The sequence below is a fragment of the Palaemon carinicauda genome, chromosome 25 (genome assembly GCF_036898095.1).
Source record: "Palaemon carinicauda isolate YSFRI2023 chromosome 25, ASM3689809v2, whole genome shotgun sequence".
Lineage (NCBI taxonomy): Eukaryota > Metazoa > Arthropoda > Malacostraca > Decapoda > Palaemonidae > Palaemon > Palaemon carinicauda.
In genome coordinates, this window is record NC_090749.1 from 94,717,367 (window position 1) to 94,741,312 (window position 23,946).

At 41.9% G+C, this 23,946-nt stretch overlaps 1 long non-coding RNA gene across 1 annotated transcript in view; it reads right to left on the reverse strand.

The window, feature by feature from the left end:
• The window catches only part of LOC137618718 (uncharacterized), a 32,883-nt gene extending 11,435 nt beyond the window's left edge, over nt 1-21,448 (reverse strand). Inside the window, exons 1-2 of the long non-coding RNA XR_011039824.1 lie at nt 20,459-21,448; nt 2,644-2,824 (exon numbers count right to left, since the gene is read on the reverse strand). This is a non-coding gene — a long non-coding RNA (uncharacterized lncRNA). The remainder of the gene's footprint in view (nt 1-2,643; nt 2,825-20,458) is intronic.
• Nucleotides 21,449-23,946: the final 2,498 nt, after the last annotated feature.

Consider the following 23,946-nt stretch of genomic DNA (forward strand, 5'->3'; position numbering starts at 1 on the left):
CGTCGGGACACCGTTGTCTGTCCGTCGGGAGATTGATGTATGTCGGAAGACCGTTGTCCGTCGGGAGATTGATGTCCGTCGGAAGACCGTTGTCCGTCGGGAGATTGATGTCCGTCGGAAGACCGTTGTCCGTCGGGATATTGATGTCCGTCGGGAGATTGATGTCCGTCGGAAGACCGTTGTCCGTCGGAAAGACCGTTGCCCGTCGGAAGACGAGGTCAGACTGCTGTCCATCTGCACCAGGGGCGGAAGATCAAGAAGGAGGAGTTGTAGGCTGCATACGGAGATTCAAAAAGGCGCCTCCCAGTACCCTTTTAGGGAGATGGGAGGCCCTTACGACATAGCGGACGGTGAGCCTTACGGTGAAGCAGGCCAACAGCAATAATAGCAGAAGAGTCCTCCGAAGAGGAGTCTCTATGAGTGTACTCTCTCGCGAACGAAAGAGAAAAATTTCGTAGAAGAGACGGGTCAGCCAGTGACCTAAAAGGAGCAATCCTCCGAAGAGGGGCTCCTGCAGTTGCTCAGCCCCTTGAGGGTAACTGCAGGTGCGACCGCTCAGCACCAAAAGCATAGTCGCACGAAAAAAAGGCAAGAGAAGAACCCCCCAAAAGGAGAAAAAACTAAGCCTGGACAGGAAAACTTCCCTCGGAAGGAAAGTTACCCACCCAAGGAGGCGAGCCTCCTAAGTGTTCTAAAATGAACTCGAGAGCTGTTAATCGTCACGGGAGTACTTCTAGGAGAAGGAGACACGCCCCTGACGAAGATCTATAGGGGAGGCAGCAACAGCCGAATCCCCAGGCCTCAACAAGACAGCTCACTTCGTTGTCACATTACAGAAACGAACTAGATCGGTAACTGTGAAAAATAAAACAAAAATCATTAGTTAACATTCATTCCCCCGGGAAGGCTCCGAAGAGGAATCCCAAGGGAAAGGAACACAAGAATTACACAACAGGCACGTGCCCTCACAACCACTTACACTCATGGAAGGAGAGCTGTAACCAACACAGAATTATAACAATTATAATTATGTAACTATGTAATTATGTAATTTAAAAATGAATGAACCCTAAAGAAAGAACGAAAACCCCGAAAGGAATCGTTCTACAAAGCTGAAAAATCAACAAATACAATTAGATTCAGAAACTAATTGAGACAAAATGTACGGTGTAGCAACCCCCCCACACGGGAAGGAAGATACAAAGGCGTAGTAAAGAAACGTAGTAAAAGGGTGAACGACCTCAAGAGAGAGAGTGAGAAAGACCGAAGTCAAACTCGATCGCGACCCATGAAATTACACCATGGTGGCCTAACGGTCGAGGGCTCCACAGAGATATCGTACACTACACACACAAGCACAAACTCTGAAAAGGAAACTTACTGATTTCTATACTCAAATATATACATAAACATGAGAAAATGTTTACATATATATTGAGTAAAAGAAAAGTAAGTGATTAAGTAAAGACGAAACAAACAATGGCTGCCAAGCGAGGACAAAGACAGAGACATCTGTCCATGTCCGAGCCAAAAGTGAAAGTGGAGCAATTCACCGGTGTGTGTGAGGGGGGGAGGGGTAGCTAGCTACCACTCCCCTACCCCCCTGCTAACTAGCGCGGGGGTAATATACACACGTTAAATTCTAATGGCTTGCCATTTCAGCTACGCTAAACGGTAAACCCCCCAATGTAAATAGCGTGGTTTGTATTTCGGTTACGGAACAATCCTGTTTTTTTTTAATTGATGCCATCCTTTGTTATTGGCGTCTCTGAAAAATCCAATAACGAAGGGTCAGACAGGGAAAAATATTGGCTCTTAAGGGAAGATTTCTGCTTCTTGTTTTCTTAAGAGGAAGAAGCAGAAGGGAACGATCTATTTTAGCTTTCCTCTTATAACAGCTACTGAATTTCTCCTGTTAGGATTACTTCGACATGCAGGACACAAACAATAAGGATCTACCATAAACCGACTCATGAAGGTACCATAAGGATGACCTCAGGGACAGAGCAGGTTCCCGTACATACTTGAGAAGCACTCATGATCACAAGAATTGAAAAGGAAAAGCACATTGTGGACACCGGTCAAGCAGAGGTTCGTTTGAGGCAGCAACCAAGACTGAAGTGGAGATTGAGCCACCGGCTCCTACACGCCTACCCAGCGCGCGCAAGTTGGAGCAGAGGACAACCATACAATGTTTCTAGACCCACAGGATTCCCTTTATTTTGGTCATAGCAAACCAGGAATAGAGTGTAACCCATATAAATGATGAGGGTTTGTATTTGCGTAGGAACAAATGGAGCTTTTAGCAAAATAATTTCAAAGAGCTTCTATTACTGTACATAATAAAACAAATTCTGTACCAGCAGGTTTTAATCAACCTAATTGATGGCCATATCGTCAACAATTATGCTGCAAAATCACTTGCACTTTTGAGTAAAGAAAAGAGATTCTAAACCAGAGAAGATTTTGGTTCCATCTGCATGAAACACATTATGTGGCGTTTTAATTCTGGATTTTCAGGAACATATCTATGATCTTTAGAGAATGCAAGTATGTGCAGATAAAATGTTACACCTAACTTGAGAAGGAAATCAGAGCTTGAGAATGTGTACAGTTACAGAAATAAGACCCAGTGATACTCACATGCTGATACTGGCAAGAGTCCAGACAGGAGATGGTGTGACGTTCGGTTCACAATCGAGAAGTAGTTCTAGGAGGTTAGACTAGACCAAGCTTCTATGTGACCCGAGGCCATCGGCAGCAGCTTCCATGTCGTGTCGTGGCTTGTTTCCTTTCTGCTTTTGATAAACATTGAATTGGTTCCCTGGAGAATAAAAATAAGAATCAAACCATAATGTAATAAGGATAATCTGGTTAGATTGGATTAGAGAATTGGGGCTTGGGAAGCCTTCAAGCAGACGTGTAACATGTGGGAAAATCCCATAGTTGCAGTATGAAGGACAAGCAGAGAGGTTGGAGAGCAAGATGCAAGAAAGAAAGTGGGAAAGAGGTACTGTATAGCAGAAGGTTAAAAAGGATGCCTACAGTGAACCACTTGTAGTGTGTTGGTGGCACTATTCTCTCAGGATGATATACTGTATACAACATTAAAAAAAAAAGGACAAAAACATATTTTAAGATGTGGAAAACTGAAAAGACACAGGGAAGACAGGAATAGGAAAGGAAACCAGTTGATCGGAATCCACCAACAGTTGTCCACAAAACAACGAAATGTTTGAAGGCAAATGTTTGAAAGTGAGGTTTGAACATAAAGTTTGAAAGCAAGGTTTAAACATAATGTTTGAGAGCGAGCTTAGAACAAAGTTTGAAAGAGGTTTGAACATAGTGTCTGAAAGCAAGACTTGAACATACAGTTTGAAAGTGAAGTTTGAACATAAGTTTGAAAGCGAGGCTTGAACCTAAAGTTTGAAAGCGAGGTTAGAAAGTAATGTTTGAAAGCAAGACTTGAACATACAGTTTGAAAGCGAAGTTTGAACATAAGTTTGAAAGCGAGGCTTGAACGTAAAGTTTGAAAGCGAGTTTTGAACGTAGTTTGAAAGCAAAGTTTGAACGTAAAGTTCGAAAGCAAGGTTTGAACGTAAAGTTTGAAAGCGAGGTTTGAACGTAGTTTGAAAGCAGGGTTTGAACATAAAGTTTGAGAGCGGGGTTTGAACGTAAAGTTCAAAGGGAAGGTTTGAACATGATGTTTGAAAGCAAAATTTGAACATATAGTTTGAACGCGAGGTTTGAAGATGTTTGAAAGCAAGGTTAGAACAAAGTTTGAAATTGATGTCTGAACGTGGTGTTCGAAAGCGAGGTTATACCAATCTTTCAAAGTGAGGATTGAATGTAAAGTCCGAAAGCGAGGTTTGAACGCAAAATTCGCGCATACAGTTTGAAAATGAGGCTTGAACGTAATGTTTGAAAGCGAGGTTTGAACCTAATGCTGGAGAGCAAGATTTGAACCTAATGTTTGATAGCGAGGTTTGAACGTAGTGTTTGAGAGCGAGGTTTGAACGTAGTGTTTGAGCGAGGTTTGAACCTAATGTTGGAAAGCGAGATTTGAACATAGTGTTTGAGAGCGAGGTTAGAACCTAATGTTTGAGAGAGATTTGAACCTAATGTCTGATAGCGAGGTTTGAACATCGTGTTTAAACGTAGTGTTTGAGAGCGAGGTTTGAACGTAGTGTTTGAGAGCGAGGTTTGAACGTAGTGTTTGAAAGCAAAGTTTGAAGTGTTTGAAAGCAAAGTTTGAAGTGTTTGAGAGCGAGGTTTGAACGTAGTGTTTGAAAGCAAAGTTTGAACGTAATGTTTGAAACCAAAGTTTGAGCATACAGTTTGAAAGCAAAATTTGAACATAGTTTGAAAGCAAGGTTTGAATGTAGTTTGAAAGTCAGGTTAGACAGTAAAGTTTGTAAGTGAGGTTTGAATGTGAAGTTTGAAAATGAAGTTTGGATGTGAAATTTGGAAGTGAAGCTTAGAAGTGAGGTTTGAACATGGTGTGAAAATGAAGTTCGAAATGCATCACATTTAAGAAAGGGAAAGGGAAAGGGAAAAGGGAAAGAGAAAGGGTAAGGGGAAAGGGAAAGGTTAAGGGAAAGGGAAAGGGAAAGGTTAAGGGAAAGGGTAAGGGAAAGGTTAAGGGAAAGGGTAAGGGAAAGGGAAAGGGAAAGGGAAAGGGTAAGGGAAAGGGTAAGGGAAAGGGTAAGGGAAAGGGTAAGGGAAAGGGTAAAGGGAAAGGGAAAGGGAAAGGGTAAGGGAAAGGGTAAAGGGAAAGGGTAAGGGAAAGGGTAAGGGAAAGGGAAAGGGAAAGGGTAAGGGAAAGGGAAAGGGAAAGGGAAAGGGTAAGGGAAAGGGAAAGGGAAAGAAAAAGAGAAAGGGTAAGGGAAAGGGTAAAGGGAAAGGGTAAAGGGAAAGGGAAAGGGAAAGGGTAAAGGGAAAGGGTAAGGGAAAGGGTAAGGGAAAGGGAAAGGGAAAGGGTAAGGGAAAGGGTAAAGGGAAAGAGAAAGGGTAAGGGGAAAGGGAAAGGTTAGGGGAAAGGGAAAGGTTAAGGGAAAGGGAAAGGGAAAGGGTAAGGGAAAGGGTAAGGGAAAGGTTAAGGGAAAGGGAAAGGGAAAGGGTAAGGGAAAGGGAAAGAAAAAGGGAAAGGGTAAGGGAAAGGGTAAGGGAAAGGGTAAAGGGAAAGGGAAAGGGAAAGGGAAAGGGAAAGGGTAAGGGAAAGGGAAAGGGAAAGGGAAAGGGTAAGGGAAAGGGAAAGAAAAAGAGAAAGGGTAAGGGAAAGGGTAAAGGGAAAGGGTAAAGGGAAAGGGAAAGGGAAAGGGTAAGGGAAAGGGTAAGGGAAAGGGAAAGGGAAAGGGTAAGGGAAAGGGTAAGGGTAAGGGAAAGGGTAAAGGGAAAGGGTAAAGGGAAAGGGAAAGGGAAAGGGTAAGGGAAAGGGTAAAGGGAAAGGGAAAGGGTAAGGGAAAGGGTAAGGGAAAGGGTAAAGGGAAAGGGTAAAGGGAAAGGGAAAGGGAAAGGGTAAAGGGAAAGGGTAAGGGAAAGGGTAAGGGAAAGGGAAAGGGTAAGGGGAAAGGGAAAGGTTAAGGGAAAGGGAAAGGGAAAGGTTAAGGGAAAGGGTAAGGGAAAGGTTAAGGGAAAGGGTAAGGGAAAGGTTAAGGGAAAGGGTAAGGGAAAGGGAAAGGGAAAGGGTAAGGGAAAGGGTAAGGGAAAGGGTAAGGGAAAGGGTAAAGGGAAAGGGAAAGGGAAAGGGTAAGGGAAAGGGTAAAGGGAAAGGGAAAGGGTAAGGGAAAGGGAAAGGGAAAGGGAAAGGGAAAGGGTAAGGGAAAGGGAAAGGGAAAGGGAAAGGGAAAGGGTAAGGGAAAGGGAAAGAAAAAGAGAAAGGGTAAGGGTAAGGGAAAGGGTAAAGGGAAAGGGAAAGGGTAAAGGGAAAGGGTAAGGGAAAGGGAAAGAAAAAGAGAAAGGGTAAGGGAAAGGGTAAAGGGAAAGGGAAAGGGAAAGGGTAAGGGAAAGGGTAAAGGGAAAGGGTAAGGGAAAGGGTAAGGGAAAGGGAAAGGGAAAGGGTAAGGGAAAGGGTAAAGGGAAAGGGTAAGGGAAAGGGTAAGGGAAAGGGTAAGGTACATTCTGGAAATTTTGGAAACTTTTGTAAAGTTACAACTTCATGAAACAAAGTACTCGGCTATTTGAGAGTATAGTACAGTATAACAAGGATACTCGAGCATTATATTTATTTGCGGATAATTCCTCCCATTTCATCGTATTTTCCCCCTATTCCATAACTGTATAGAATATTAATTGCTCTGTATATTTCAAAACCTTAACAAGTGACATTGGCTGACCAAATATTAATACACAACAGAACATTGTTCGCTGAACTTTTCATCTCATCGAACAAAGATCACTAAGGGCCTTTATGCTTGCGTCCAAGCAATGACAGTTGGACAGTGAGAGCCTCCTGGTGGTGGTGACTAGTGATGGCAGCACAAGTGATTGGTGTACGAGTAACGAGAAAATAGTCGTACGAGCAAAAAGATTTCTTTTTTTTAGTGTAATAGAAAAAATAAGGAAGAAAATTGGGTGCAGAGATAAGAAAATTTGGGAAGTCTTGTAACAGTAATACTGGTGGGAGTTGGGAAGCGAATAGGAACTAGATTTCACATATTATACGAGAATGGATCCAAATACATTTAATAATCTCATCTCGAAACTGGATATTTCTGCTGAAGCCCCAGTACAGGAAACCTTCCTTTTCCTGTTAACAAGATGCAACTATGCACCACTTCAATACAATAAAAGGATTTCCGGTGTCGGCCATTAACGGCGGATATATTAGGGTATATCACTGATTATTCATTAGCACCAAAAGTAAATGTATTTTTTTTTGTTTAAAATGTTATTTTCATTAGTAAAATAAATTTTTGAATATACTTACCCGATAATCATGTAGCTGTCAACTCCGTTGCCCGACAGAATTCTACGGAAGGGATACGCCAGCGATCACTATACAAGAAGGGGGTGTACTCACCAGCGCCACCTGTGGCCAGGTACTATAGTACTTCTTGTTGACACCACTTCAATTTTTCCTCGATCCACTGGTTCTCTATGGGGATTGATTGATTGATTTAAAGTTTTCAGGCATCCTGACATCTGAGGTCATTGACGCCGGTAACATTTAATTTATGTATACAAAAATAAAAGATAAAATAAAATAAAAAATAAAAGAGTATTCAATTAAAATCATAAAAGTTGAATGTAATAAAAGTTAAATATTTTTCAGAAGACCTGCTTCTGAAATAAATCTAAAAATGCCACTTGCATGGTAGGACACATCATTTCCAAGAATCTTGGCAAGGATGAACCTGCCACCCTCACCTCGAGCCTCAAACAAATATCTATTCCGCAAGTTGTTATAATTGGGGCATTCGGTCAACAAATGCCTTACTGTTAGAGGTACTAAGCAGTCATCACAATACGGTTGGTGTTGGCCCTTCAGCAGAAACTCGTGTGTCAACCGAGTGTGACCAATACGGAGACGACAAAGAGACGTCTCCCATTTTCGGGGCATCATATTATACCTCCAAGGAGATATGTCATTTGTTATCTCTCGCATTTTATTGCCATCTTGACTATCCCATTGCTGTTGCCATTTATTGCAAACCAAGTTCTTGATGACAGGTAAGAAATCATTACAGGCAATGGGATACCTTCTTGGCAGCAACTCGGATGCAGCCTCCTTAGCCAGTGAATCTGCCTTCTCATTCCCAGACACACCTACATGTGCTGGAACCCAACAAAATTGAACTGTTATACCTCTCCGTCCAATAATGAGAAGCCATTCTAAAATCTTTAAAACTAGAGGGTTATTAGAATTAAAAACTTCCATAGCTTGAAGGACACTCCTTGCATCACTAAAAATTGTAAAATTACCCTCCTTCTCCAATGCTATTTTCTCAATAGCGGTTAATATGCCATACAGTTCGGCAGTAAATATGGAAGCGGTCAGAGGAAGTGCACCTCTACAATTAAAACCATTACTATGTACTCCAAATCCAACGCCAGCATCAGATTTGGAGCCATCAGTATAGATAAAAGTTGATCCTCTATGTTCTTTAACATGTTCATTAAAAAGAGACCTGGCTTCTAGGTCTGACATATTCTTCTTATCTCCAATAAAATATTTACAAAAAGATATCTCTGGTAACTTCCATGGAGGCGTTGATGATACCTTGAATGGAAGTACCTTATTTCTAATTATATCCAGACTATTTAATAATCGTTTCACCCGAAAGCCATAGGGTTGAGGAGATTTTGGGTGCAACTCAAAGTATGATGCGTGTCTTACAAGGCTTGCAGTCTGAAAGGCTAGAGAGTTAGGGAGTCTTTGCAATCTAAACCAATACCGAAGAACGGAAGACATTCGGTAAAGGTCTAGAGGTAACTCTCCAGCATCAACAAGGAGACTTGGGATAGGCGAGGTTTTAAAAGCTCCAGTAGATAATCTAATACCTGCATGATGTATCGAGTCTAATATTTTTAACCGGCTTGAGGTGGCTGAAGAATATACCTCACAACCATAACTAATTTTGGAAAAAATCAAGGCCTTGTATAATTTTAAAATAGTACTGCGGTCTGCCCCCCATGATGTATGGGATAATACTTTTAAGATATTCAGAGCTTCAACACATTTAGCTTTTAATGCTTTTAAGTGAGAAACCCATGTAAGCCTACAATCAAATATCAAACCTAAAAATTTAGCTTCTCTTGCACATGGTATCCGTTGACTTTTAATGTATATATCCGGGTCTGGATGTACTCCCCGGATACGACAAAAATGGACAATGGTAGTTTTACTTGTCGAGAACTTAAATCCATTCATGTCAGCCCACTGGATAATTTTATCAATAGAGAGTTGGATTTTTCTCTCAACCATTGCCATTTTAGTGCCAGCAAATGATATTGAGAGATCATCCACAAATAATGTTGAGAGAACATCCTGGGGAATGGCTGAGGATATCCCATTAATTGCTAGTGCAAAAAGGGTTACACTCAGCACACTACCCTGAGGAACTCCTTCTTCCTGGCACTTACTCTCTGATAGAGTTTCCCCCACTCTCACTTGAAAAACTCTACGTGAAAGAAATGCCTGAATAAATAGTGGCAGCTCTCCTCTCAATCCCAATTCATGAATGGTTTTAAGAATACCATATCTCCATGTGGTATCATAGGCCTTTTCAAGGTCAAAAAATACTGTAACATGGTGCTGTTTGGAAGCAAAGGCTTCACAAATAGAAGACTCTAGTCGTATCAACACATCAGTCGTTGAGTGCATTTTTCGGAATCCACATTGAATCGGTGATAAAATACCTTTCTTTTCAAGGTACCACACCAGCCTTGCATTGACCATCTTCTCCATGATTTTACATAAACAAGATGTCAATGCAATTGGACGATAGTTTGCTGCTAAAAACTTGTCTTTACCGGGTTTTAAAAAGGCTAAAATAATGGCTAGTTCCCAAACACTTGGGTAACTATGATCATGCCATATTCTATTAATAATACTTAAAATAAATAGCTTTGTATTAAAATGTACATGTTTAATCATTGCATATGGAATTCCATCGGGTCCAGGGGCTGTATCATTGCAATGAGCAAGTGCGGAATCAAATTCTCTTTCAGTGAAAGGAGAATTATACGACTCTTCCCTTCTTGTTGCAAAATTTAAAATTTTCTTTTCTTCAGTGCTCCTATACTGGTGACCAGGGGCTCCTTCACACTTGCTGGATACATTTGAAAAATGATTAGCCAGGGCATTGCTAACATCATTTGCTTCGGTTACATACTGGCCATTCACCTTCAACACTGGTGGTGGGTTGGGGGTGAATTTGCCAGCTATCTTTTTTACTTTCCTCCACACAGCAGATGGTGGTGTCCTACTGTTAATGGAGGAAACAAAAGACATCCATGACTGGAGCCTTGCTTCTTTCATGGCACGACGGAACTGTGCTCTACATTTCTTGTACATAATTAAATTCTCATCAGTTCTGCGTCTACGCAATCGTGTTGGAGATCTTCTTGTGGCTCTGTGGAGGGCAGTTAGTTCTGAAGACCACCACGGGACGGGTCGTCGTTTGAATAACCCTGTTGTTTTGGGAATTGAATTGACTCCTGCTGTATGGAGAGTTCCATTCAGTAAGTCTATGGCATCATCGATATTTTCAACTTGTCCTGCATCCCCCTCAATTTCGCTTAGTTCACGAAATTTATCCCAGTCCGCCGTGTCAAGATTCCATCGTGGCGATCCCTGTAAAGGTGGACCATTGTTGGTGTTTATAATGATTGGTGCGTGATCACTAGTATGCCAATCATCTAATGTTCTCCAATCAAAGTCGAGAAGGCAATTAGAGCTTACGATTGATAGGTCAATACATGACAAGGTACCTGTCTGGACATGAAAGTGTGTGGGCTCTCCTGTATTAAGGAGTCCCACATCTTCATTTTCCACAATTGATGATATGATATTTCCCCTCGTGTTTGCTAAAACATCACCCCACAAAGGGTGTCTACCATTCAAATCTCCAAGTAAAAGGAAAGGTTGAGGGAGTTGTTGAATCACCTCCACTAAGTTGTCATACAAAATGTTATCATTTGGAGGCAAGTACAGAGAACAAATTGTATATTTTCGCCCTATGTCGATCTGTACAACCACTGCCTGCAGAGGTGTACGAATAGACAGAGAAACTTGGGGAACATCTCGACGAACGTATATGAGACTTCCGCCATGGCTCCCCACTTGGTGATCATATGGTGTCCTATAACTAATGTATTCGCGAGGGGAAGGGGTATTATGATCAAGTTTGCTCTCCTGTAGACAAATAATTATGGGGGAATGCTCATGAATAAGGAGCTTAAGTTCTTCATATTTGGCCCTTAAACCCTGACAATTCCATTGCAAAATGGAGGAAAAAACTATGGTTTATAATTTGGTAGACCCCTTGGATGGAGTCTTCCCATTAGCAGTGTTTGATCTAACACTATTTTTTGGTGGTTTTATTAAAGAGGGTCTTGATAGATTGGGTTTAGAATTTATGATTTTCTTTTTGTCTTTTTGATCTGATTGTTGAGGAGGTTGGTGGACCTCCACTTGAATTTCCGATTTATTTAAATTGACTTCCAGATCAGAAATATCAACTGACAAATCATCATACTTATTTGACGTCGTAATTTTGATATTTCTTATGGAGGGGGGCGAGAGAGATGGAGGTCTCTCTCTTTTCCGATTAGTAGGTTTTGAGCTACCAGGTTTTTGCACCTTCCCCAATACAGGTGCACCTGGTAACTTGGTGTCAGGTGGCATCTCCATCAAATCAGGCAAGGACATAGCCTGGGAGAGGTTAGTACTATTGCTGGTAATGGGGGACGAAGGCTGTACAGAAATGGGCAATGACCCATTTTTAATATGCTGTGGCAAAGCCTCAGAAGGCGATATGATTACCTTGTCATGCAGTACTTTATTATCAGAGGTTGTATTTCTTTTCTTAGGATTACTGGCAGTGCTAGGTGGGGTTGCTGTCTCCTGTGGTAAATTTACCTTTGATTTTAAGGCCTTTGCATAGCTGGTTGATTTATTCAACAATCTTTTTGCATGTCCCACACTTATGTGTTCTAAACTTGATTTGTTTAGGGCAGCTTCCTCCAACTTATACAGTTCGCATCTCCTATCAGTTGATTTATGATTCAAATTGCAATTTGAACACCTGGCCTCAAGTGTACATTCTCCATGATAAGTTTTGGAGCAAATACCACACAATTTTCCATTTTTACAAACTTTGGATGGGTGTCCAAATTTAAAACAATTAAAACATTGCAGGGGCTTTTGTTTGAAAGGCCGAACTTTAATCCTTTCATTTTCAATAAAAATATGGAAAGGTACATCAGCATCCTGGAAAGTGAGTATAATCATTGAAGTTCCAGGAATCTTATGCACTTTCCATACATTTAATGGACACATAGAAAGTATCTCCTCCTCTGTAAATTCGTATAGGTCCTTATTAAAGACCACTCCCCTTCCATAACTAAAATTAAGATGAGGTTTCATTTCCAATGTAATTTCATCACTGCCTGTCTGTAAGTTAGACAGTATTGCAGACTGAGTCGAAGATTTGGCATGGATGAGATAACTGTTCTTCCCAAAACGAGATATATCTCCAGGTGCTATGGTTCCTACTTTTTTTTGGATAAACTTACATATCTTAAAATAATTCCCTATTATCCCTTTAGGTTCAGCTAAGAGCCACATTGGTGGTTTGGGTTTTCTCTGTGAAGGCATGGGTACATTTCTATCTTTTTCAAACCAATCAGCAGGTTTGTACACATCCAATTCCTTTGGGACCTTATCACAAAGAGCTCCCATGATGTTCAATTCGTTAATTTTGATACTACTAATATTACTTATGGCATTAAACGCCTCATCGTGACTTTCAAAAGATATCCAAGAGTCCCATTTTTCATCTCCAAGTCTCATCCTTATTTCCTTTATCAATCCATAGCACTCAAATGCTCTATATATATCATCATAATTTGTCTCTAATGGGATTTGGGAAACATGAAGGAATCGTAGTTTCCCTGTGTTACCCAAATTGCTAGATTTTTTAACATCAGTAGAGTGGTCCTTTTTAGTTCGAAGGTCGTCAACAGAGTTTTCCTTAATTACAGTAGCAGAAGTCGTCAACAGTGCCGGGGGGGAGTCAGCAAATCCAGGGGATGGGGAGTCAGTATTTGAAGGGTCCATATTTAAGGATGGGATTTTCAGGTTTTTTGTTGTTTTGTTGGGGTACCTGCTTGAGAATTATAAGAAAGTATCATACGTTGGAAAGGAAATTTGCATTCTCCACTATCGGCACAATGAGAGTATATTTCCCCGATGGTCCACTCCATACCCTACCCGAAGGATAGCATCAAAACAGATATAGAGGCACAGGTGTAAGCTAAACCCGCCTGTTAGGACTGAGACCAAAGTAATATGGAATCATCCTCCCCATATCTGTAATGATGGGCTTCCGGCCAAAAGCCGAGAGTCCCACCTCAAGGATTGGATCCCCCTGGATTCCGATGACCCAACCCTTGAGAGTAGTTCCGCCAAAAAGGTCCAAACCATCTTTGGGATGGCTGAGATCATCCAATACTCTCATATATAGCTTTGAATGCGAATACCTCCCAACCGTGATCCCTTCTCCCATTCATCTAAGCAGGCAGTAATAACGAATGTGGAAATATCCACGCCATTTAAATAAAATAGAAAAAAAAATAGATAAATAAATAAATGAACAAATACAATAAATAAATATATATATATATGCATACATCTACATATATATATAACTAAGAAAAATAATAATCATAGAGATAGGACAGCAAGATGAAAGAAAGTTGATAAAATTAAGAGAAGGTCGAAGTAATATTAAGCAGAAGAAAAAGATGAAAGAGAGAAATTTAGATTCGAACTGGGGGAGCAATTTCCCGAAGTTCGAGAGCCCTCTTGCCCGTCACCAAGATTCAGCACGGGAATGAAATGCCGTGCTGAAGCTCAATGACTTCATCAAGGCATTCTCTCATTAAGAGGGTCTCTATGGGGAGGAAGGGTGGGTCAATTAAATCATGATTATCGGGTAAGTATATTCAAAAATTTATTTTACTAATGAAAATAACATTTTTCAATATTAACCTTACCCGATAATCATGTAGCTGATTCACACCCAGGGAGGTGGGTGAAACCAGTGAGCAAGTATATCATGAAGCTAAGTATCCCGTATTTCATATTATCAGTTATTCAAAATAACAATGAAATTATAAGTACCTGGTAAGGAAGTCGACTTGAACCATTACTCTGCCTTTAACAAGTTCGTCTTCCTTACTGAGCGCAGCGTTCCTCTTAGGAGGCTGAACAACCCTAAGGTGCTGAAGTAAAAAAGGGCTGCAACCCATACTAAAGGACCTCTACACAACCTCTAACCTAGGCGCTTCTCAAGAACGAATTGACCACCCGCCAAATCAACTAGGATGCGGAAGGCTTCTAGCCTACCGTAACAACCCAAAAAACAACAATAAAAGCATTCAAGAGAAAGGTTAAAAAAGGTTATGGGATTAAGGGAATGTAGTGGCTGAGCCCTCACCTACTACTGCACTCGCTGCTACGAATGGTCCCAGGGTGTAGCAGTTCTCGTAAAGAGACTGGACATCTTTGAGATAAAATGATGCAAACACTGACTTGCTCCTCCAAAAGGTTGCATCCATAATACTTTGCAGAGAACGGTTCTGTTTAAAGGCCATCGAAGTAGCTACAGCTCTCACTTCGTGGGTCCTTACCTTCAGCAAAGCAAGGTCTTCATCCTTCATGTGAGAATGAGCTTCTCTAATCAGCAGCCTTATATAATACGAAACTGCGTTTTTGGACATAGGCATCGAAGGTTTCTTGATGACACACCATAAGGCCTCTGATTGTCCTCTTAAAGGTTTTGACCTTTTAAGGTAGTATTTAAGAGCTCTGACAGGGCAAAGAACTCTCTCTAGCTCGTTACCCACCATGTTGGAAAGGCTAGGAATATCGAACGATCTAGGCCAAGGACGTGAAGGAAGTTCATTTTTTGCTAAAAAACCGAGCTGTAAGGAACATGTTGCTGATTCGGATGTGAATCCTATGTTCCTGCTGAAGGCGTGAACCTCACTAACTCTTTTGGCTGTTGCAAGGCAGACGAGGAAAAGAGTCTTGAGGGTAAGGTCTTTGAACGAAGCTGACTGGAGAGGTTCAAACCTAGGAGACATAAGGAACCTTAAGACTACGTCTAGATTCCAGCCTGGAGTGGACAATCGACGTTCTTTAGTAGTCTCGAAAGATTTAAGGATGTCCTGTAGATCCTTGTTGGAGGAAAGATCCAAACCTCTGTGGCGGAGAACTGAAGCCAACATACTTCTGTACCCTTTGATCGTAGGAGCCGAAAGAGATCTCACATTCCTAAGATGTAACAGGAAGTCAGCGACTTGGGTTACAGAGGTATTGGTAGAGGAAACTGCATTGGCTCTGCACCAGCCTCGGAAGACTTCCCACTTGGATTGATAGACTCTACGAGTGGATATCCTCCTTGCTCTGGCAATCGCTCTGGCCGCCTCCTTCGAAAAGCCTCTAGCTCTAGTGAGTCTTTCGACAGTCTGAAGGCAGTCAGACGAAGAGCGTGGAGGTTTGGGTGTACCTTCCTTACGTGAGGTTGACGTAGAAGGTCCACTCTTAGAGGGAGAGTCCTGGGAACGTCGACCAGCCATTGAAGTACCTCTGTGAACCATTCTCTTGCAGGCCAAAGGGGAGCAACCAGCGTCAGCCGTGTCCCTTCGTGAGAGACGAACTTCTGAATGACTCTGTTGATGATCTTGAACGGCGGGAATGCATATAGCTCTAGATGGGACCAATCCAGCAGAAAAGCATCCACGTGAACTGCTGCTGGGTCTGGAACTGGGGAACAGTATAAGGGGAGCCTCTTGGTCATGGAGGTGGCGAACAGATCTATCGTTGGCTGACCCCACAAGGTCCAAAGTCTGTTGCACACGCTCTTGTGAAGGGTCCATTCCGTGGGGATGACTTGATCTTTCCTGCTGAGGCGATCTGCCGAGACGTTCATGTTACCCTGAATGAACCTCGTTAGCAGAGAGAGGTTTAGACTTCTTGACCAAATGAGGAGGTCCCTTGCTATCTCGTACAGCTTCCTCGAATGGGTCCCTCCCTGCTTGGAGATGTAAGCCAAGGCTGTGGTGTTGTCGGAGTTCACCTCCACCACCTTGTTTAGCAGGAGGGACTTGAAGTTCATTAAGGCTAGATGAACTGCCAGCAACTCCTTGCAGTTGATGTGAAGCGTTTCCTGTTCCTTGTTCCATGTTCCCGAGCATTCCTGTCCGTCCAAGGTCGCGCCCCAGCCTGAGTCTGATGCGTCCGAATAGAGATGAAGGTTGGGGGTCTGAACTGCTAACGATAGACCCTCCTTGAGAAGGATGTTGCTCTTCCACCACATGAGAGTAGCCTTCATCTCTTTGGTAACAGGAATAGAGACCGCTTCGAGCGTCATATTCTTGTCCCAGTGAGCTGCTAGATGGAATTGAAGGGGGCGGAGGTTGAGTCTCCCTAACTCGATGAACAGGGCTAACGATGACAGGGTCCCTGTTAGACTCATCCACTGTCTCACCGAGCATCTGTTCCTCTTCAGCATGCTCAGAATGCACTCTAGGGCTTGGCTGATTCTTGGGGCCGACGGAAAAGCCCGAAAAGCTTGACTCCGAATCTCCATTCCCAGGTAAACGATAGTTTGGGAAGGAATAAGTTGGGACTTTTCTAAGTTGACTAAAAGACCCAGTTCCTTGATCAAGTCCAAAGTCCAGTTGAGACTCTCCAGACAGCGACGACTTGTGGGGGCTCTTAACAGCCAGTCGTCTAAATAAAGGGAGGCTCTGATGTCCGCCAAGTGGAGGAATTTCGCAACATTCCTCATCAGTCGCGTAAACACCATAGGAGCCGTGCTTAGGCCAAAACACAGGGCTCTGAATTGGTACACAACCTTTCCAAAAACGAATCTCAGGAAAGGTTGGGAGTCTGGATGAATAGGAACGTGAAAGTAGGCGTCTTTCAGATCCAATGAGACCATCCAGTCCTCCTGCCTGACCGCTGCTAGGACCGACTTCGTCGTCTCCATAGTGAACGTCTGCTTGGTGACATAAGCATTGAGCGCGCTGACGTCCAGCACCGGTCTCCAACCTCCTGTCTTCTTGGCCACCAGAAAGAGACGGTTGTAGAAGCCCGGGGATTGATGGTCCCGGACTATCACCACTGCCTCCTTCTGTAACAGGAGCGACACCTCTTGGTGCAACGCTAGCCTCTTTTCCTTTTCCTTGTAGTTGGGAGAGAGGTTGATGGGAGAAGTGGTCAGAGGGGGATTGCGGCAGAATGGTATCCTGTAACCCTCCCTTAGCCACTTGACAGACTGGGCGTCTGCACCTCTTCTTTCCCAAGCTTGCCAGAAGATCTTGAGTCTGGCTCCTACTGCTGTCTGGAGAGGAGGAGAGTCAATGTTTGCCTTTCGAAGGCTTGGAACCATTCCTGGACCTGCCCCTGAAACCGTCTGAACGGGTACTTCCTCGGCTGGGGGCTCTGCCACGAAAGGGCGGAATAAATCTTGAAGCAGGAGTATCGGTCACTGGGGTGCGGTAAGTTCTAGGAACCGAAGGAGCAACCTTAGCCTTACGAGCTGAAGAGGCCACAAGGTCATGAGTGTCCTTCTGAATAAGGGCCGCAGACAATTCCTTGATAAGGTCCTCAGGAAACAGGAACTTAGAAAGCGGAGCAAAAAGTAACTGAGACCTTTGACAAGAGGTGATACCAGTGGAAAGAAAGGTGCAGAGTTGTTCCCTTTTCTTGAGTACTCCCGAAACAAACATGGAGGCAAGTTCGCCGGAACCATCGCGAATTGCCTTATCCATACAGGACATTATAAGCATGGCCGAGTCCTTGTCGGATGGGGCAGTCTTCTTGCTCAAGGCCCCCAGGCACCAGTCGAGAAAATTAAAAATCTTAAAGGCGCGAAAGACTCCCTTTAAGAAGTGGTCTAAGTCAGAAAAGGTCCAGCAGACCTTAGAGCGCCTCATAGCCGACCTTCGTGGAGAGTCAACCAAACTTGAGAAGTCAGCCTGGGCAGAGGCAGGGATTCCCAAGCCTGGTTCCTCTCCTGTGGCATACCATACGCCCGCCTTAGATGTCAGCTTAGTAGGAGGAAACATGAATGACGTCTTCCCTAGTTGCTGCTTGGAATGTAACCACTCCCCTAACATTCTCAAAGCTCTCTTAGAAGATCTAGCGAAGACGAGCTTAGTGTAGGCAGACTTAACAGTTTGCATGCCTAGAGAAAATTCTGATGGAGGAGAGCGAGGGGTAGCAGAAACAAAGTGATCCGGGTAAACTTCTCTGAAAAGAGCCAGGACCTTGCGAAAGTCAATGGAGGGTGGTAACGACTTGGGTTCCTCCACGTCAGAAGAGGGATAATCCAGGTGCGCAGCTTCCTCTTCAGAAACCTCATCACCTGAGTGTTGAGAAGCGAGAGGTAAAGTTACAGCGGTATGCTGAACGGCAGAATCCTGACAAGCGGGTGCATAAACACTTGCGGATTCATCCTCAAGTCTCTGTTGAAGAGGATGAGGGCTAGTAATGACAAAGTCATGAGGCTGGGAAGAAGGAGGCTCTGCGGGAGTCTGGGGAGCAAGTGTGGCGAGAGGTGACTGTAGTAAAACCTGAGGTTCAGGCTGCAAAGACTGCTCAAGCTGAGGAGAAAGCGGTAGATGCATGCGCTGAGGTGGCTGACTCATTGCATGAGGTTCCTGTCTCAAGAGTTGCGCTTGCTTCAAGGGTAGAGGTGGCTGCGCAGTAAGCAGTTCCTGACTCCCGAGTTGAGGTTCTTGAGGTGGGTGCAGCGAGAGTTGAGGTGGCGGCTGCGCAGAAAGCGGCTCCTGTCTCACGAGTTGAGGTTCTTGAGGTGCTTGCCTCAAGAGTTGAGGTTCTCGCCTCGAGGAAGGTGGAGGTATCAGCTGCGAGAGCTGAGGTGACTGCCTCAAGGATGGTAGAGGTTGTCGTACCTCAAGAGGTTGCTGCCGAGAGGAAGGTCTAACTGTAAGAAACTCTTGCCTCACAGGAAGAGGAGATTGTAAGGCATAAGACTCCTGTCCCCATTGTTGAGGAGGTTGCCGCGAGGTAAGGGGTTCCTGCCTCAAGGAGGAGGTGGTTGCAGTACAACGCTGGTAGCTGGCAACTCCCAACGCGGTAGCTCACGCATGGAGGTAGCTTGAGGAACCTCAACTTCGTACGTCTGGCAGACTGGACTGCGTAGAGGAGGAGGAGCGCTCGCAGGAGGAGGTGTAACCTTCTCTGCCTGAAACTCACGCATCAATACCGCAAGCTGCGACTGCATAGACTGTAGCACAGCCATCTTGGGATCAACAGACGTTGAGGTCTGTTGAGGCAGAGCCTTAACAGAAGTTGAGGTCTGTTGAGGTCTCGCCTTACTTCTCTTAGGAGGCGTGCAGTCACCTGATGACTGCGGCGAGTCAGAGCTAGCCCAATGACTACATCCGGGTTGTGCGGTCTGGACTTTGCGCTTAAGAGGTCTTGAGACCTGAGACCAGCGTTTTCTCCCCGAAAGTTCTTCTGCAGACGAGGAAAATAAGGGCTCAATCGTCTGAGGGTGGAAGTGACGATCTCTGTAAGATACGCCCGCAACCACCGAGGATACTGCTGTGCGCCGATCAAGTCCTGCCGAACCCTTTTGCCCTTCGACATTGCTTCTCCCCTGGGCTTGGGAGCTTGCAAGAGGTCCCGGACTGGGAGGACGACTGGCACGCACAGAAGTACCCTCACGCACAACACTGACACTGACACTAGCACTCGGCACAGCACTGGCACTACCACTTCCCACCGCACTTTTCACCTTAAGTTCCTTGACGTCGGCCAAAAGGAACTTGTGGTCACACACTACCGATTCCACTTTGTCACCTAAAGCCTGAATGGCACGCAAAACATCAGACATATCAGGCTGAGCACAAATAGTAGGATCGGGGGTAGCCACTACAGGGGGAGGAAAAGGTTGAGGATCATGGGGTGAGGAATAAAGTGAAGAGCGAGCCGAACTCCTCCTAACTCTCTCTCTCTCTAACTTAGTAGTGTACTTGAGGAATCGAACAAATTCAAGTTCCGAAAGTCCGGCGCATTCCTCACATCGATCTTCCAACTGACAGGATTTTCCCCGACAGTTGGAACAAACGGAGTGAGGATCAACCGAGGCCTTCGGAATACGCCTAATACAAGTCCTACATCGCCTATGGGGAGGAGCTTGAGCAAGGTCGGACATCTTGAATCAAAGAACAGTCAAGGGGGGATTCCAAAATAAGGCAAAATATCGTTAAACCATTAATCAAAACTAATCTAAAAGCTATCTAAGCTAAAAGACAAGTATCCTGTATAGCGAAAGCTGAAATCTTAGAGAAATACTTCACCAAAAACCGTGAAAAGACTCCAAAATTAAGAGCGTATCCATGAATGTCTTGCCGGAAGCACGACAGAGGAAAAATTGAAGTGGTGTCAACAAGAAGTACTATAGTACCTGGCCACAGGTGGCGCTGGTGAGTACACCCCCTTCTTGTATAGTGATCGCTGGCGTATCCCTTCCGTAGAATTCTGTCGGGCAACGGAGTTGACAGCTACATGATTATCGGGTAAGGTTAATATTGAAAATTGGGAGTTTTCCTGTTGAAAGAGTATTTTTTTTATTAGAAAATGTTGTTCTGACCGAAACTATAAAAAAAATAAAACCAATTTGTCTTGTCTATACAGAATTGGTGATAAAACCTAACTTCATACTTAAGGCAACGATTTTATCAAACTCACCATCTCTCCAATCTTTATCCTCCAGGTACAAGTCTCGTTGCTGTGGTAAAAACTCCCAAAATTTGATAAAAACTTTACAGATCTTTGTTTGCTGCTTCTACGCTTCTGACGTCACCTTAAAGTTCATTGTGTGGACGGAGCCTCAGAGTTTTGTATTTTTCTCTTAATTACAACATTTGCTACAGACAACAGAAGACACAGCCTACGGTGTATTCTGTTTTGAAATGCTGTACCTGACACAAGTGGGGGGGGGGGAGGTTATGACCTCAGTAAGGTTAGGTGGAGGTACCTTAAGCCAGGACACATCCCATTGACGTCATTGCAAATAAAACAACGGCAAAAGCAGTCGGTTAAAGCACAGGATAAGATTACGTATAGAATGCAAGATCCTTGAATAATGCATACAGGGCAGAATTTATGGAGTACTGTCAATAGTGCAAAACCTCAAATTTTATATTTTATTTCAGGACAAATTTCCTTGAGGAACAAACTGTTTTTCCTTCTGTTTGTAATTAATTTCAAGTTTATCTAAATCATCAATAATGAGGATTTTCCTGTTTTCCTTCCAACTAAACCACCGGTTCCCACCACGTGTCAGTTGGGAAGGGACCATGGCAGAACGGTTCATTTGTGGATATTTAATGAAGGGAAAGAGGGTTTTCCCCTATAGAAGTTTTGTCCTGTATTAAACTAAAACTACAATTCTACCTAAAATAGACTGTAATTTGACCTTTATACAACATGAGGACTAAAAGAAGCCTGGATTATGAATGACTTTACTGAAGTAGGCACAGAATGAAGCACACCAGAGCTCTTCTTCATTTTACAGATAATTTCTGAGTTTGTCACCTCTAACTATAGGTTAAGTTAACAATAAAGTTACATAACTTAGTTTAAAACACTAATACTTATAGCAAAGTCACTTAAAACACACAAAAATATATAAAAACTTGTTGACTGAGGAAGACATTTTGTCTAGTGCCACCACTCCATCAGTCATATTGCCAATGAAGGGAAGTCCCTAAACAAACCAAAAATATATCAAAATTACCCTAAAATAAAGTAAATTTTCTCCCTAGCATTCTTCAACACAGTCTAACCTACGTGTTATGTATTATCTTTTTGTTATACTGTGTTATATAATTTCCTTCAGGAATTTTTGTAGCCATAAAAAATGAAATTTTGCCTAAATTGTCAAAATGATTCCCAAAACTTGCCCCAGAAATCCCCAGATTTTTCTTATTTGGGGACAATTTCCCCAGACGCCATGACAGAAATACCTATAAGAATCTATGTCAACAAGCCTAAATACAAAATATCATATTGAAAGTCATATCTAAATTATCATTTGAAAATATTCGACGGTACTAATAATAAATTTTATTAGTTTTATGGTATGTTTATATAATTTCTTTGTGTTTTTATATACTTTTCAGGCTTGGGATCTAAAGAAATTCTATGTACACGTACACTACTATGGACAGCTATGGACAGCTATTGACGGTTAAAATTATGTCCATCAAATGTTACTTTTATGAAATATATAGTAAATGAGTTTCAAAAGCTAATAGAAATAGATATTTTATACCAACAATTCTCTATTTATCTTTAAAGTTTGTTATATTAAAGGTTCATTGCAAGTATTAGTTGGTAAAAGTAAAATAACTTTATTCCAATAATTTTTATCTGCAATTTTCATCTTGATGTTTTACGAAAGATAAAAAATGAAAATATATATATATATATATATATATATATATATATATATATATATATATATATATATATATATATATATATATATATATATATATATATATATATATATATATATATGTGTGTGTGTGTGTGTGTGTGTGTGTGTGTGTGTGTGTGTGTGATGCAAAAATCTCACAATGCTCAGATGGAAATGAAAAAAAATGCGAGAAAATTAATTGGATAATATTAAATGAAAGTAAATTTACTAAGTAATATTTCGAATTGTTTAACAAAAGAATGTTTAAATCACATATTTCACTTTGTATAAGTTCATAACTACATTTGTGTAATTTATTGAAATATAATTGTATTTTGATAATAAGAGTTAAAAAAAACCATGTTGAAATACAAAATTGAATAAAAAAACAATATATAAGACATCACCTAGGCCTATGTTTCATGTAGACACTTGCTAAGGTCACACTTGTTACATTTCATGCAATAGAAACCCACAAAGGATTTGTATTTGCATAAAATTTTTGTGGACTATCAACGAGGGATTTCTACAACAACAACAACAACAACAACAACAACAACAACAACAATAAATGGTGTTTCCGATCAACACACTAATTTGGGAAGAGACTTTACAATTTATAAGAGTATATATACCCTTCCAAAGATTAGAAAACTGTCAATTGTAGTCAGGGTTTCCACGGCCTGAATTTATTTTACCCTAGATCTGGGCCTCAAATTCCCCTAGATTGGCACGGATTCCCCTAAATCAATAAAGGTATAAATCTTAATAATAACTCCGCGCCGGGTATTTGAAAATTACAGTTTCCTAGAGTGTTCGGGTTGCTTATTAAGAATTTACCGTTATTTTTAGGTGGTCAAATGTAAATAAGCACCAGGGGCCAGTACTAAACACGGGGAAATACATTGGATGCCAAAATCCCTAGTGGATGTTGTAGTCTCGGTTACGTTCCTTGCGGTCCATGTGCAGTTATTCTTCAGAATTACCAATAAAGATAGGGTAACATTGGTAAAAATACAATATATTGGAGTATACATTGGAAATTTTATTATTTCTCTTATTCACAGTAATAAGAAAATAATCTCTAACAAAACAAACATAATAATGTAATTTTTCATAAATAAAGTAATTGCACTTCTTATAAACTGGCCTATAATAATGGCATCATAGTTTACTTTCAATCTAGTGACATGTGACTGATATATGTAGAAAAGAATCACAAAATAAACACAACGTTCACTTTTTTTAAAGGGATATGCGAAGAAAAATAAATACTTAACACTATCTTTGCAGCAGTGTCACATATAAGCCGACAGTAAATATCACATATGCAGTACCATTTGATTGCAGCAGCATTATCACATATATGCCTACAGTAAATATACACAGTACCATTATTTCCAATGACATGTAACATCTGCAATATATTACAAGATTATTCTTTCCATATAAAAGCCAATATTGTATGTCCTTAGTCCTGTGAAACAGTACTACACAGGGGTTATGAAGTAACTAGTTTCCATCAATAATTACTGACTTCAGCAAAATGTAGAATTACTTTGCCTGTCAAGATATGCCCAAAACCATTATTACCTTAACACTATCTTTGAAACAGTACCACACAGTGCTTGTGCATAAAGTATTTTGTAATAATAATCACTGACTTTAGCAAAAATCCAATATCCATGAAACTGTTAAGTAACAAAACTTTCATTCTTCATAAGGAATAGCATAAAATACATCTATGGTCATA